The sequence below is a fragment of the Chinchilla lanigera genome, unplaced genomic scaffold (genome assembly GCF_000276665.1).
Source record: "Chinchilla lanigera isolate Chin_1 unplaced genomic scaffold, ChiLan1.0 scaffold00055, whole genome shotgun sequence".
Taxonomy (NCBI): domain Eukaryota; kingdom Metazoa; phylum Chordata; class Mammalia; order Rodentia; family Chinchillidae; genus Chinchilla; species Chinchilla lanigera.
Window position 1 is genome coordinate 10,384,255 of NW_004955456.1, and position 15,966 is coordinate 10,400,220.

A 15,966-nucleotide genomic window follows, 5' to 3' on the forward strand; every position below is an offset into this window, starting at 1 on the left:
ACGCCGACAGCTGTTGCTGCCCCCCGCGGCCCAGACCCTGGGTCCCCGTGGCTGCGTCCCCTGCGGGCGGGCGCGGCGGGAGCTGCGAAGCTCCGCGCCCTCTCCACGGACGCCGCTTCCAGGATTGTGCCGCGGCAGGGAAAGGCCACGAGGCCGGCAGCCTGAGGTTGCATGCGACTAGGCCGGCCGCCTGTAAAGGGCAGCTTCTGTGGGCGGTAATGGGGGCGCAATGGGAAATCGCAGGTAACAGGTCTGGCACGTAGTAGGTCCTCCATACAAAATAATAATTGTATTGTGGAACATGGGGGGGGCGGGGGGACTAGAGTCCACGAATTAGAACTGAAAGGTTTTAATCTAACCTATCCCGCCACGCCAGAGAATGAACAGTTTTCATGAATAACACTGGCCATTTACAAATCCTCCCCTCCTCCCAAGTCCTCAAATCATCGGACATCTGTACACCTCAGATCCACAAAATAGGAGCCTGCTGGTTCCCTTGGCAACCATCAAACACGCAGAATAAAAGTAATGCCAAAGCTGCACTCTATGGGCAGTAACAGTGTCATCTATTATCACTGTGTCCTCCGAGCCCAGCTCAGTGCGAGAAGACCAGTGCCCACAGACCCGGCCCTCTGCCACCCTCTCAGTGCCCACTCACCTGGAACACACCAGCTGCCCCTCTGGTGGGCTGCTGGGCCCCGGCTGAGGAACCCTGGCCTCCTCACTCACTATAACTACAGTGGCTCAGAGAAGGCACCAGGCAATGCGGGAGGTGAGGAAACTGGCTGAGAAGGTCTGAGGTTTTAATTCCACACCTGCAGTTTGGGGTTAGGGAGTCTCTCCTGGTGCACAGGAAAAGCTGTTGCAATTTCTCCAGTACAGGCAAGACACAGAGTATGACCCGGAGGGACCCAGAAGAGAGGGGGCACACCAGGAGGGGCTGGAAAGCAGCCTGCAGCTCCTGAGTTCCTTGCTATGCCACTGTTACCTGGCGCCCGGCTGGGGGAGAGGAGAGAGGAGCAGGCTTGGGTGGGAGAGCTGTACTCCACATAGAAATGACACATCTGCGTTCAAGGAATGATGTCCATTCCTCACCTCTTTGAAGTTGTATATCCACTAACTGTTGGCTTTCATGGCACTCTTGCAAAACCTCTCAAGCCCTCATCCCTTTGATAAAATGAATTTTGGGAATAAATGGCTTTCTCTCTCTAGCCTCATCCCTTCCCAAACTGGTGGCACCATAAAGTATTATATGTTTTCCTACAATAGCTAAGAAGGACTTTTCTCTACCCCAGAGAAGCAGAAGAAAAGGCACCTCCGGAGGTATAACTTTGGAGACAGAGTTTTCCCTGTGCTTAAGAGGTGTCCCCAAAACCAGCTTAACCCCTCAAGCTAGGGGGCATTCATTCTGAAGCTGTTTCTGTAATACCAGGATAGCTCAGAGGCAAACATAACATTTTCAAGAAAAGACATTAAAATGTTGTTTCTTTTGGAGCCATCAAAATGGATGGCTCTAATAAGATCAGTATTACAGGGAGAAATTGTCTGAGCTCTGGCTAGGTCCCTTACAGGATAAACTGAGATACATAAATGTACAGGGGGCTTGAGTGACCAACTGGTCCTCTAGGCTGCTTGTATCAGTCAGCATTGCTGACGCCCACCATGTTATCAAAGACTACAAAGGATTAGGCCTCAGATGACAGCCTGGTCCAGATCTGCATGTGTTCCTGTCCTGATTATTGTACTCGGGAGGAACCAGGAAACTCGGATAGCCAAGCCTCCCGAGAATCAATAGAATGCAGCTGGCACGTTCAGTCCTGCTCACCCTCTCCCAATCCACCTCTACCCACTTTGTGCCATGTCTCAATCTCTCTCCTGAGACAGGAGTCAAGTCCATTCTCACTGGGTCCCAGATTGCTCTGTTTCCCCTGCTTTCTGGAAGGCATGGATTAATGTCAAAATGGTAGGGGGACAGGTGCATTACAGCATCAGAAGTAGCAAAAAGGATGAAAGAGAAAATCTGGAGAATCTACTTACTGGATGAATGAATCCTGGTCAGGGACTTGACTTTCAAGAATCAGACATGTGTGTGTGTGTGTGTGTGTGTGTGTGTGTGTGTGTGTGTGTGTTACTGGGGATTGAACCCAGGGCTTCACAACATGCTAGGTGAGTGTCCTACCTCTGAGATACACTGATTACAAGTCAAAGGCTAGACACCATCATTTCTGTACGGTCAGTGATTTAATATAGTAAACACGTATGGCTTGTGAAATTCACCTTCAGCCTTTGAACCAGATCTAAGGAGAGCAAGTCCAGAAAGTGGGGACTGCAACAAGAAGATAGCAAGAATGCAGGCTCAATGGTCTTCTCAGTGCTGGATTTATTACTTCACAAGCATTTCATACGTGGGCAAAGATCTAGCCAAGTTTGTGATGAATCCACTGAAAGAATTTTAAAGCTAAATTAAAATAGAGTCATCTTAAGATTAAAATAATTAAAATATAGAGTATCTAAATTAAAATATAGACTATCTTCCTGAAGATAAAGATGTGCTAGATATTAAAAGTAATAGAAGTTCTAAATCAGTCAAAATGGCAAGATTGAACAGCTTGAATTGTGAAGTGCTATGTAATTTGTATCACAAATGACCAGATTTACACTACATATATTTTGGGAAAATATTCCTTAAAAATTCTAACCTAGGGAGGACAGTAAGGGGGATCAATATGATTGAAATATCTTATAAACATTGAAACCCAATTAAAAAATTCTGGCCTCCTGTTGAGCATTTTATACAGAAAAAGTTCATTAATTTGTGTACCCATTCAGAGATATAATGAACTCCCAGCAACCCACAGAGTACATGCTGGATGGTTTCTACAGTGGGTTAAAGGAAGGGAAAGTCTACAGAAATCTCTTCAAGCCTTTCATTCTAAATTATGGAGTAATTTGACTTTTCAGAAGCACTGAAAGGGAGTGATGACATCTAAGTTTGTTTGCTCGTTAGCCTTGGGAAAGATGTCACCTCATGTGGCTTATTTCTGGGACTCCAGGAGACTCAACTCTTTAAATTCTGAAGCTCTTCAAGCTCTGAAAAACCTGTTTCCAATTGTTCTTCAGGTAGAGGTTACGAGCTGGAACTCTGGAATGAACATCTGTTTGACATCATGCCCTGTCACTTCTGAGCCCAAAGACCTGGCAAATCTTTTCACTTTCTGTGTCTCAGTTTCCTCATCTGTAGAAGGAGATTATGACAGTACCTATCCTCACAGGACCATTGTCAGCAATTATGCCTAACAGTATGTGGGATACAGGTGTAGGTAGTGGTTACTGCGATTCAGGATGACCTGCTTTTGATTACTGTGGATGGACACATACACACCTATGCACACACACACACATGTGAATGCATATGCATATTTTGGTAAGGCTGCAATGTCTATAGCCATGCCCTCTACTGGACTGTCCCAATGGGGATGACCACAATAAGGATGGAAATTGCCAGGTGTGGTGGTACACGCCTGTGATTCCAGCACTTGGGAGGCTAAGGTAGGAGAACTGCCACCAGTCCAAGACCAGCTATGGTACAAAGTTACTTTAAGGCCAGAATGAAAATATATAATGAGACCCGATCCCCCTCCAAAACAAAACAAACAAAAAGGAGAAAGAAAATAACTGCATGAATATAAAAAATGATAAAGGTTCTCTCAAAGCCTGTATCACCTCTATTAGACAGTGATGTGTTTACACAGGCAGAAGTGCAAAACACCCTCTCTGTACGGGGTCAGAACCTGGGCATTGGATAGCCTGAGTCCCATAATAAGGCTGGAGGGATGGCGCTGATGTGGATCTTCCCAATGGATTGATTATAAATCCTGATCCTAAATCAAGCACAATGCTGTCAGAGCTTGCCAGACCTCAGGATATGATCAACTTCCTCACAGTGAGGCTTCAATTTCTTAAGCACAGATTAGCAGGCATCCCAGTTATATCACATTGACATGTTAAATTATAATTTCCAGTTTCACAAGGCCTGCCTTTTATTTTGTCTACAACTATAAAAATGGTTTCTTACTGGTACAGAGGCATGTTTTGTTTTTTCCTTTTTTCTTCATGTGGACTAACCACCACCTCAGTTTGGTTTTAAATTTGACAGAATGAGAACGATGCCTCGCCGGCCTTGATTCACGCCACAACCATAGCAGCAGCAGTGTGTGTAACAGATAGGTATCTAGAGTTAGGGTCCAGCACTTACTATCGATCAGTGAGGGTGTAATCTTAGTGTATTGCTGTGCCGTGGCCTCTTTCTGAATCTCCCCACTTTCTGGCAGATAGAATTCTGGTCTTAAAATCTGCTCACACACATTGTGCCCAGCACAGCAGTCAGAGGCCCAACTCAGTGGATGCACAAGACAGAATGAACAGGGAGCTGAGACTTCCCCACATGCTAGTAAAGCCTCCAGTTTGCGTGTAACTGGCAAGGTGGAGGGGAGATGCAGGGCGTAAGACAACTGCCAAGAAGCCCAGAAGGGCATGCACTTTATCGGAGATGCTCACTGCTCCTACTCATGGTGGGCAACCAAGAGCTGCAGGGTGGGCAACTGGAATCAACAGGCTGCCCTCCACCCAGAAGTAGGAATGTCCCTCCGGGTAAGGCTGTCCTGCTTCTTGCTTCTGCCAGCTCCCGGCATTCCATCCATTCAGCCCGTGGGATTAAAATTCTTCCTGGGTCCTGGGTATTTCTCTAGTGTAGACCAATTCCTTCTAAACTATGGACCTGGAATTCCTGCTTCAGTAATGCATGCCTAGTCACTTACAGGTGGCCCCAAATCCCCATCCCTTCTGAAAGGGTGATTTTTAAAATGGAAGCTTCATTCCTTATCACTCTGGAAGGAGGCTGCCATAGCTCATGTTCTTATGTTGTAAAGCAAAAGCCTCTACTATTATATGCCTGTGTAGCTACCATTGATCACAGGCCCGCAACAAGAGGGAAGTAAATAAGCTGAACCGAGCTGGTTTATGATGCATACTACTGAGACGCAGGGGGGAATAAATATTTTCCAAGTGTAGAAGTCAAGAAAAAGAATTTTACTTTCAAACTTCGGAGTATACTATAAACTACAAAGGGGGGGAAAGCATAAGAAAGAAAACATAAAATATATCTTACTTAACCACCAAATCTACATTAAAATATTAACATTCAAAATCTGACAACCCCAGAAAGAAAGGGAGTGAAAAATAGAAATGATTTCAGTATCTACTTGTGTCGTCCAACTGGTTATGGGTATCTCAGCTGGTTTTTTACAGAAGTGCGTACGATATGAAGTATGAGGCCTCTCTGCTCCCCCTGGTCATGCCTTTCCGGGTTCACCTGTACTTCGTTCCCTCCTCTATCACAGCCTGCGGTGCTGAGGGTTGTGTGTGACTTTTGGTTCACAAGTCATTGATATTGCGTTCACGCTTCTACGTGGACTCCAGTGAAGCCAGGTATTCACCCCGCTCCTCTTTAACGCCTACCTGGTTCCTCTTACTCCACATGGAAATGGGGACAGAGTGGGGGAGGAAAGGTAATTGGAAATTAAAATGGACAATGTGTGTAAAATGTCTGAATGGGCTAAAGGATGGCCCAGTGTACACGAAATGTGTACACAGGTCACTGAAGGTGATAAATTGAGGCAAGTGATGTATTAAATTAAAAAGAACACACTTTGGGTGAGGTATTTTCTTAGGTTACCTTTCTCTACAGTAGCTCAGCATCTAATTCTTGAGCAAGATTATTAGATTTTAAAACTCATGGGTTCTGGCCGATGGTTAGGAGAGTGAAGTTAGCAGAATATATGTTTGAACCCGGACTCTACTGAATAGGTAGCTGGTTGATCTTTTGAGTAGTTACATAACTTTGGAAAGCCTCATCTCACCCAAAAGATGGAGTTAGTAACAGCTTGTAACTCTCATAGTACAGGTATTGTACGAGCATTAAAGTAAGTACCACTCAGTGTGATGCACAGGACAATGCTCAACACACAGCAACCCACTCAATAAAGAATTTTTTGTTCTGCTTTTTATGCACCTGATGTGAAGGGTCGTTAAACTGGTGCCAACTATTTCCATGTCTGGGGGACAACTGAGAGGTCGTCTACTAGTGGTTAAATGTTCAGCCACTAATGAAAGAACCAGTGGCTTCAGATCCTAGTGATCTTCCACTCCCGCATACTAGTTCAGTGGTGGTGGACAGGTAGATAATTTCCTGTCTCTAGACCTCAGTTTCTTTATCTGTAAAATAGGGTAATGTAGTACCTACGTGGTTGCAACTCTTGTGTAGGTTAAATAAGTTAATATACACCTGGCTCTTGCAACAATCCTCTATCTTCATCAGCCGCTACAGGTTTCCCAGGAGCAGAGGTTACACGCAGGAAGAGCAACCCCTCTTAGCTTTATAAATGGAGCTCGTCACACACTCACTCTTTAGGGAGGGCAAAAAGAGCCTGTGTGGCAGTGTGAGAAAGGTGGCCTCCCTGTCCTCTCTGCTGGATGACTGTGAGGCCTGCTGACCGACCGAGGGTCCCCGGGAGGTGCTCACCACAAAGAAGAGGCGGGTGAGTCAGGCGAGATGGAGCTGGGCCTGGGGCAGACTAGGGAAGCAGTAGCTGGCAGCACCCCTCCCAGGCATGGCATGGCTTTTGGGAGAGTTGGCTGCAATAACCCTGCAGTTGCTCGTAGGATGTAAGTATGTTCCAACAGATGCACCAGGTGGCGACATTAGAAACCCCTGCAGTGGAATATTTGAGCGTACTGGTCAACTGCTTGTGGTTTATAGTTCTTTGAAAATTATGTTTAATTGTAATCCGGCATTTCGCCTGCTTTGGATTGAAGAAAAAACTTTAACAATTCAGGGAAGAAAGATATTATTGAATAACATATAAATATTGAAAGAGATATCACCTTATCTGAGCACCTAGGCCATGCCATATATTGTTATATCTTCAGTTAAGTTTTTCAAGGAGGAAAACCAATTTATGTGTATCTAAATTGAGAACGCTGAGATTAACAAAATTTGTAGCTTTGGTTAATCTCAGGGAAAAACTTGCTATTCTAGGGCTGGGTCAAACTTAAAATAGGATCCTAATTATTGATTCAGTGCCTTGAAAGAGAAGACAGGGAAAACCAACCAGCAAACCAGTGAAATCTAGACCACAAGAAGGGCATGTGCCATACATTATCTGTGATAGTACCATTTAGTGATTCTAAAACTCAGCCTTGGATAAAAATTCTGCCATATGTGCCTACAGTTACATATCTTTCCGCCAAATATGTACAATTATGATGTCATTTGCCCTATGTGAATCTTGTGAGGCACATATTGTGAGGCAACTATCGCTGTATTCTTATTTCCAACAAAGGGATTGATACAAAGCCTTCGTCATGGAGAACTCATTTACAGCATGATTCTACCAAGTATGCCCAGCACCTTTTTCATTAAAACTCAACTCTGCCATCTCCACTGTTGGGTAAGCCTTGGTGTATCACTCCTTGGCCAAACTTGTTCTGATGTCTAACGTCTAGACAGGTTTCAAGATCTGAGTGTTGTCTTTATGCCGTGTGAACACCACCGGGTTATCTGAGCAGCCTGCCCTCACAAGTGCTACAGTTTGAAAGAGTACTGACATCCTAGGAATGACCACCAACTGCACTTTGGTCCACCTTTTGCTACACAAGCTTCTCTCACAGGTTTTACTATCTTTTTCCAGACACGTTACTCAAAAGTACCAATAATCTTTAGGGTACTGCAAATTCTGCTCCTGTGTCTATTCTAATATACATCTGTCTAATAAGGTTTTCATTTGAAAACTGAAGCCTCATTATCAAATATTTTGATGACCTAAATATTCATTTTCTAGAGTTCTTACTGGGCAAAAAACAAAAACAAAAACAAAAATAAAAACAAAAACAAAAACAAAACACATATGCTTCTACTAGTTCGGTGAATCATATATTAAACAATATTTCTGAGTTTTCACTCTTGTTCAGGCATTCATTTTTCTCCTGTCTCTTCCATGCTATTAAAATGGAACAGGAAACTCTAATATGGCCTCCATCTCCCTGGCCTCTAATATGGCCTCCATCTCCATGGCTTCATGGCTTAAAGAAGCATACTTTGCAAATCATCAGCTGCTAGACCAGTGCCAGGTATTGTGCTCATAGACACTGTTATGTAGGTCAGGGGAACCCTGTGTGCCTACAGAGACCTCCCAGCTCCTCTCTGGCCCTGGATAACTCCCTTAGCTGATGATGGCTGTAAATTAATTAGACGAGAAATTTCTTCTTCTGCTTCAAACTACAGCTTTTCTTGAATGTTTGATAATATAGGACATGTGCCTATGTCACCCCTACACACTGCCATTCCTTTAGAGGCATACATTTCCTTAGTGGGGACAAGACACTGCTTTGGAGGATAGTGGGTAGATTCAGTCACTTGAGGGCCAGGACTATGATGTGATCATACACACACACACACACACACACACACACACACACACACACACACACGAGCACCTCTACCACCGCCATGCCCCTTAGCATCTGGTACAATGCTCTCATGCCTTTAAATGTAGAAGACAGCATCAATAAACTGGTCAGACCAACAAATTAATTAACAAGAAACCAGTTCTCTGCCAACTAAAACAGAAGTGAATAAAGGCATATACTAAACTGTAAAGTCATTGCCACCAGTTTTGGATTTCATACAATACAGGAACCTACAAAGCTAAGAACTGGAAACAGGTAAATTCACTCGAAAATGATAGCAAATAAAATACATCCACCATTATGGTTGCTCGTCTCTAAATACAACCTTAGATAATTCTGAATGTACATGGCGTTTTCCTAGGAGAAGCGGCACCTATGCACTGGCATCGGAGCTGGATTTGTGAATTCTGACCAACAGAATACAGAGGAAGTGGTGTTCTAGAACCTCAAAGCTCAGGTAATAAGAACACCTGGCAACTTCTGTTTCCTCATACTTGGAATCCATGTTGTACAGAAACCCAAGCAGCTCAACAGAGGAAAACAGGCCTCAGGACCAAAGACCTCGCTGAATTCCCAGCTGATGCTCTACACATAGAAGCCATCTTGGGTGTGGCTTCTTTGGCTCCAGCTGAGGTCACCTCTAAGCCTTGTGGAATAAGGAGGAGCTGTCTCTGCATAGCTCAGTCCATACTGTAATGCTGTGAATACACAATTAATATTACATCTGTGGTTTGCTACATAGCAGTCCAAACTGAAGGAACCATCTGGGTCAGCAACATTGAGACACGGGGAGGAAGGTGAGCACAAGCCAGGAAGGTGAGACGCATCCGGGCCGCGTGGCATTCCCGCCTTTCCAAGGGAAAGGTGCAGAAAGCAGCACTAAAGGAAAGACCAGTAACAGCTGCAGCAACAAAAAAAAATCCTGCAGTAAGGTAGGTTGATTCACTTAACATTTCCCCAGCTGAAATAAAAATCTTTGCTGAAATAAGAGAAAGTTTTTGTATTTGACAAAGTAAAGGAAACAACGTAACAATATTAATGAAAGAATAAATATGGCCTCCCCCTTTTCTTTCGGAGGCTGGAAATATTTGCAAAACTAAAAAGTCTTTGGTAATCCCTTCTTTTATCCAAAACAGATTGCAGTTTTAAGCGCGGCCCCATAAACTGCAGGTTCAAAGGAACCTGAAACCGAATTAGCATAAAATCTGGAATTCTCATTTCCACCAAATGCACAGCTGCCATCTGACAGCTCTTCTGTGATTTCAGTTTCAAATAGAAACTGAAAGTAGCTGAGGTGGCACAGGCCAGGGGCTCTGTCCTTCTATTCTTCACTTCCTTCCACACCTTATCACAGGTTCTGGATAATCTTAGAGTCCGACCTAAAGTCCTAACCCTTTAGTTACCAGAGGAATGTATCTCTGGGAACTATGTGGCAACCTGCCTACCAAGACTAGTGTGGGAAAGCCCCAAAGCCAAGGACAGAGTGTGCAAGTAAGCAGGGATGGGATGGCCCCTCCCACATGGAAACTGAGGAGTGCTAAATGTTTTAAAGTAAGTTCAGGAAAAAGAAGAAGAAGGAGGAGGGAGGAAGAGGAGCAGGAGAGGGAGAAGGAGAAGGAGGAGGGGGAAGGGAGAGGGAGGGGAGGGGGAGGGGAGGGGGACGGGAGAGGAGGAGGAGAGGGAGAAGAAGAAGAAGGGGACTGAGGTGAATTTGTTCAGACTACATCGATGAGAGGAGGGAGAGCACCCTTTCCCAGATTTTGTTACAAATGCCAAGATACCCACCCTGGGATACACTAAAATTGAAGTACCAGCAGGTACGTTGATTCACTTAACACTTCCTCAGTTTTCTCCTAGCCCTAAGCAACTACATTTAATTCTATCAAAGCAAAGGGGGCCGCTTTGCCTACTGCTGAAATATCATCCCCTCTGGGACAAAAAGTTATACTTATTGTATAGGGAAGGACAAACAGTTGATAATGGGTAGCTGATCCCCCTGAGTAGTACAAGTGCCGGAAGAGGATTTTCTCGCTCCCAGTAGCAAGGATGGATCTACTCGGGGCCATCCCAAACCTCCTCTTCTGCTTCCCCAAATAATGGACAGAATGAACCCAAGTGACAGCTGGTGGGGGCGGCCTCAATAGCACATGAAAAGCAGGCTGCAGCCCCACAGGGAGGCATAGCCTTCTCCTCCCCTTCTTGAACGCCTCCTGCAGGGCCTGCCTGATTCTCCCACCCACCATGCCCCACTCGGGCCATCTGCTCCCGAACTAGGGCGCTGATGTTAAGTTAACATCAACCACTCAGGCGAGAGATGGGGCGGGGCCTGTGCAGTTTGAGTATGGAGGCTGCCCTTGCCCTTGTGAATTTCAAGAAACTCACAGGAAATCAGAACTCCCCTTGCTTTCACCCGGGTTTTGTGCCTCCTTTGAAGTTCCTCTACTGTTAATGTACAACTTTTCATATTCTCCAGGAGACAAAAAATATATGGAGCATCTGGTATTTACACAGAATCTTAGAGGGAGTTGATGGATTTAATTAAAAGTGTTAGTAAAACAGGAAAATTGTAGCCAGGCTTTCAAATAGCCACTCGCCTATAACTAACAAGACTTCTCTTTGTGCTGCTGGTAAAGAATGCTATTTATTTCCCTGGCAATGCATTTTCTTGGGGAAGAAAAAAGGTTGGTAAAAATACAGTAGTTGGCTGGTAGCTTTTATTTTAATTTACGATGTTGTCCGTCATATACAAAGATCAAGCTGCAAACAATATTCCACTAGACAGTGTGCTTCGAGTTGTTTTTCCATTAGCACTGGTGGAGATGGATTTTCTCTCAGTTACCAGTGCTCACTTACAGCTGACAACATGCATTTGTGAAATGACTGGCTGAGTTTCAGGGTACAACACGAGGCTAGGAAAACGACTACAAATAACTGACCTATATGACGATTAGAGAATTGACCTGATCTCATTAGCAGCCAACTCGGGTACACTTTAGAAACCATTTGCAGGTCTAGCGTAGCCCATCACAAGGAAGATTAGGGGCTGCAAAGAGGACCGGACTGGATTAGGAAGGTCAAGAGACCTGGGTTCTAGAACAGGTCCACTATCCCTAGTTGTGATTTTTGGTGAGTCGTTATTTCACCTTTTCTTCACCATTAAAATGCCTGAATTGGGCTGGTCTCTCTCTAGCTCATGAGATCTCGTGATACTTTGTGATCTAACACTTAATTTATAAACAAAGAATGTTCTCTGGGCTAAAAAAAATAACATTTTCCCCTTTCCATTTGCTTGATGTTTATGCGATCAATTTCTAGGAAGGGCATTATGTTCAATTTACCTTTTCTACCCGCTCCCTGCCCCCGCCCTGCCGCCCAACTCTCTTGGAATTTCCTAGTAAATCAGAGAAGTGTCAGAGGCGTGCAATGGTTTGCATTTACTCTTTCCAACTGGTGAGTGCAGTTCAAGTTCCTCATCACAACAGTCAAGGAACAAGGGAGTCTCTTGGGCTCCATGCTGCTGTCATTTGGTACTGCAGCCCCATTAAACACATTTGTCAGCTTTGTGCTTTAAAAACAAAACCAAAAGGGTAAACGTGTCATCAAGCACTCTTTAATCTGAAAACCACAAGGGAAGCACTTCAGAAAGAAAGAAAAAAAATACGCATACCCTCCCTGAATCCACACAGACCAGAACACTGTTAAATTCTAAGCTGAGCTTTGTCCTCATAGACCATTCCTAGCCAAGGAAATGTGCAGACCACATTGGGAACCAACTCAGTCATTCCTGACTTCTCGACAATCAAATAAAACAATAAATAGCCTGAACTGGGCTTGAAGGGAGAGGACCACATGTATTTCCTCTCAGGATTTTTTTTTTTGAACATGAAAGTTTGGCTTGAAAAGAGCTTATTGTACAGACACATGTGGCCTCAATAGGATAGATCTTTAACTGATGAGACGGATTCCAGATTCAAGCACACAATATCAGGATTTAAATCCCCAGAATTTGGTAATGGAAAGTTTGGGTCATATTAAGGGCTGTCGGATCCAGGGATAAGATTTAGCCTTAAATTAGCCTCTTGAGCAGGCTGAGCACCCCCCTAAGAAGCACCATATGTCTCAGATTGTACCTTTTTCCTTCTCTCTTGGCACTTCCCCCTTTGACAGACCAGAAAATTCCTGGCTGCAGATCGTTTTCCTGTGTATTTATTGTTGATTCCTATTCTCAGGATGACCTGGGCTTTTGGTGCTGTTTATCTCTCTGTTAATGTTTTTCCCAACTTCTTAGTTTGAAAAATCTCAAACTTCATAGAAAAGATTAAAGATGGTATTAGTAATGCCCACAACCTTTCATTTTTGGTCCTCAACTGGTAACATCCCGTCGCTTTTCCTTGCTTCTCATTACCCTTGAATAGTATCCATTCACTTTTCTAACAACTTGGTGTTTGTATGGGGGAAAGGCAAATTCTCTCAGCTTTCCTTCCAGCATTTTCCTTGGGATTGCTAACCTGAGGGGTTAGCATTTAAGACTTGGACTGGGGCTGATTTACGAGATGACAGGGTTCCTATGCTCTGAAATACCGCACACATGTACTAACAAAGTCCTGCACATGCTTGGCTTATCTCTCCCTGCCTCCAGGACGGTGATGACTAAGCTTATCTGGGGCCTCTTGGAAGTCATTCTAGGCTTGCTGGTCAACTAATAATAAAATGTATACTAACTGGGGGAAGAGAAGGGTCTGCTTCCATGGGGAATTGAAGGTACTCACTAGCTCCAGCACAGAGTTCAAAGAGGTTTGCTCTGGATATTAATATTCAGCTGACCAAAAAAGTAGTATTTCCCTATTTTCTGTCCCTGTGTTCTCATTATAGAGTGGAAAATATAACGAACCTATCTCAGAGCTCTGAGGATTTTAAATTAGTGAGAACAGCACCTGGCACATAGCAAGTACTCAATAAACATATCTATTATTATTGCTATTAGTGCTCCTTGTATGTCTGGCTCCTTCTGGTTCCACTCTGAGGACAGCCCAGGGGCAATGCAAGATTTGGACATGCATTTGGCCATGTACGCCTCTTAACCTCATCAAAACCTCGCCTTACCCCTTCAGTGGCTGAGGGAAGGAGCCACAGAAAGGGGTGTGATGGGAGAACTAAAAGGAAAAGAACTAAAAAATGGCAAATGCTTTACAAGTACTGCAGGATAAGGATTCAGAAAAGACGTGTGGCTTGGCAACTTGCAGGGTCTCTGGTGAGCAGCAAGAGAATTGTCAGAGAATTGGGTGACATCAGATTATGTATTAAAAGTAAGTACTGAACTGGTAAGAAAATAGAGGCCCTACATACAGAGTACTTTTGAAAAGTGGAATGGAGTAGAACTGGCGGGGCATGAAAAGGCACACATTTAGGTGAAGTCAGGGAGTCAGTTTGGAGCTTTGCAGCTGAGAGCGGGGATATGACACCGCACACAGCCAACTGCCCATGCAGTGACGCACTCACCGTCTCCCCCTCTCTTGTTCTCTCACAGGACCAACCTGTGCTGCCGAGTCAGGAGGAAGGAACCCAAATGCCATCTGGTTCACGGACCAGTCTGTCCATGGGAAATGAATGAAAGCACCACTAGAAGGAACCCGTTGTGGCATTATGGTAATTTAAAAACCTGGCTGCAAATCCTTCCACACACTCTGTGGCTCCACACAGGTTTCCCTTGAATCTGGTGGGCTGTGAGCACCTCAATCCTATGGCAGAGGGGACTCCCCGGGATTTGCCTAGGCTACGTCAGAAGAAGGCTGGCTGCTGCTACCTTGCTTTCTGGAAGCTTCCCTTAAGAACTCCTCTGGAACCCAGCTGCCATTCTGGGAATGCCCAAGCCACATGGAAAAGACATGTGGAAATGCCCCCGTGGACAGCCCCAGCTAGGCTCACCTGGAGTCGGCCTTGCCCCAGTGGCCCACGTGGGAGCAAAGAGCCTCCGGGTAATTCCAGCTCCCGGCCGCTTGAGTCACCCAGACAAGCTGCCCTGACACCCGCTGTCCAAATTCCTCATTCACCAAATCCAGCAACAGGAGAGAGGGCCTCAGGTTTCACACCACTAAGTGTTGCAGTAGAGAGCTGAAACAAACACTTCCTAAATGTGGATTTTCTGCTTTATCCTGTGCGTTCTCCATAACGAAGCTGTTCATTTTGGAGGCAATTTCCATGACTGGGTGGGGGGAGATTAATTTGAAATATTTCTGTAGTACAGACTACAGCTGATATGCAGTAAGAAGCTCAATAATGGGACAGAAATTGCCAATCTGAATCGTGGGGTGCCTGAGGTACATCAAGTCACAAGCCAGAAGCTCTTTCTGTGTCGCTTTTTAAAAGAAATCAACAAATGCAAAAGAACTTGATAAATACTTTCCATAACAAAACACAATTGGTTGCAATGGGATCCAGCGCTGTTCCTCATTAGTCACCCTTCACTAGTCAGACAAGCTCCACGTCTCACCGAAATCCATGGTGGCTTCTTTCTAGTTTGTGGGGAATGTGACTATACATTTCCTTTACACTGCATGCTTTCCTGAGTCCGCTTTTAAATCTAGAGTACATGCTCAGCTCCCTCTTCCCACAGGAAAAAGAGCATCGGCTTCCAAAGAGGGGTAAAAGCAGGTAGCAAGCAGCCTTTGAAGTGGCTCAGCAGCGGAGGAGGTGGAGGAGGCCAGGCGGCCATTATCAGTGGCTACCAGGTGCCAGGGGACCGCGTTAGGTGATAAAACACTTGGCTGACACCAGAAAAAAGAATCATCACTCCTCTCCTACCCCACCCTCACTCCCTTGCTCTCTCTCCTTTTTTTTTTTAAAGGAGGCTTTTTACCCTCATTAAATGAAACCTTATCTCTGAAAGACTGCAATCCTCAGCAAATGACAAGTGCGCCTAATCTCATTTTCTGACAAGTGATTCTGACAGCACCTTCCTTTTGATTTCTGAGACATGTAGTTAGACATATATTAATCTGTCAGTCATCATCCCGAGGAAGAATAAAAAAAGAGAAAGAAAGAAATGAACATTTGTGAATATGAAGGCAAGACAAGAGGCTAGGACACTTATTTTAACCGGTGTCTGAACATGCCCTTCTCAAGTGCCCCTCCCCCGCTCCCCTCAGGCCCAGGGACACCCGCACAGGGGACTTGGAAGCTGCCTGCTTCCAGAGCTTAGGGAACAGGCACCAGGCGTGCCGGCTCACGTGGTTCGATGGGAGGAGCATGCGCTCTGGGGCGAGGCACACCTGGTTCAGGTCCCCATCCTCTCGCATACAGCTGGCTTGATTACATAATACTATTTTCCAAACCTCAGGACCATGTCTGTAGCAGAAGGCCCATGGCATCTATTAGCAAGCCAGGCCACCTCAAGAGGAACTGCCCTAAGAGGCCCCATGGGCCATGCCCTGGATGCAAAGG

General features: G+C 45.0%; 1 protein-coding gene and 1 long non-coding RNA gene across 7 annotated transcripts in view; one reads left to right on the plus strand and one right to left on the minus strand.

The window, feature by feature from the left end:
* Nucleotides 1-15,966, minus strand: part of Auts2 (autism susceptibility candidate 2) — a gene marked incomplete in the record, with an annotated part of 1,123,237 nt that overhangs the window by 89,730 nt on the left and 1,017,541 nt on the right.
* On the plus strand, nucleotides 9,017-15,426 carry LOC106149883. The gene is made up of 3 exons (XR_001236343.1): nucleotides 9,017-9,458; nucleotides 14,054-14,172; nucleotides 15,140-15,426. It is a non-coding gene; the product is annotated as an uncharacterized LOC106149883 (long non-coding RNA).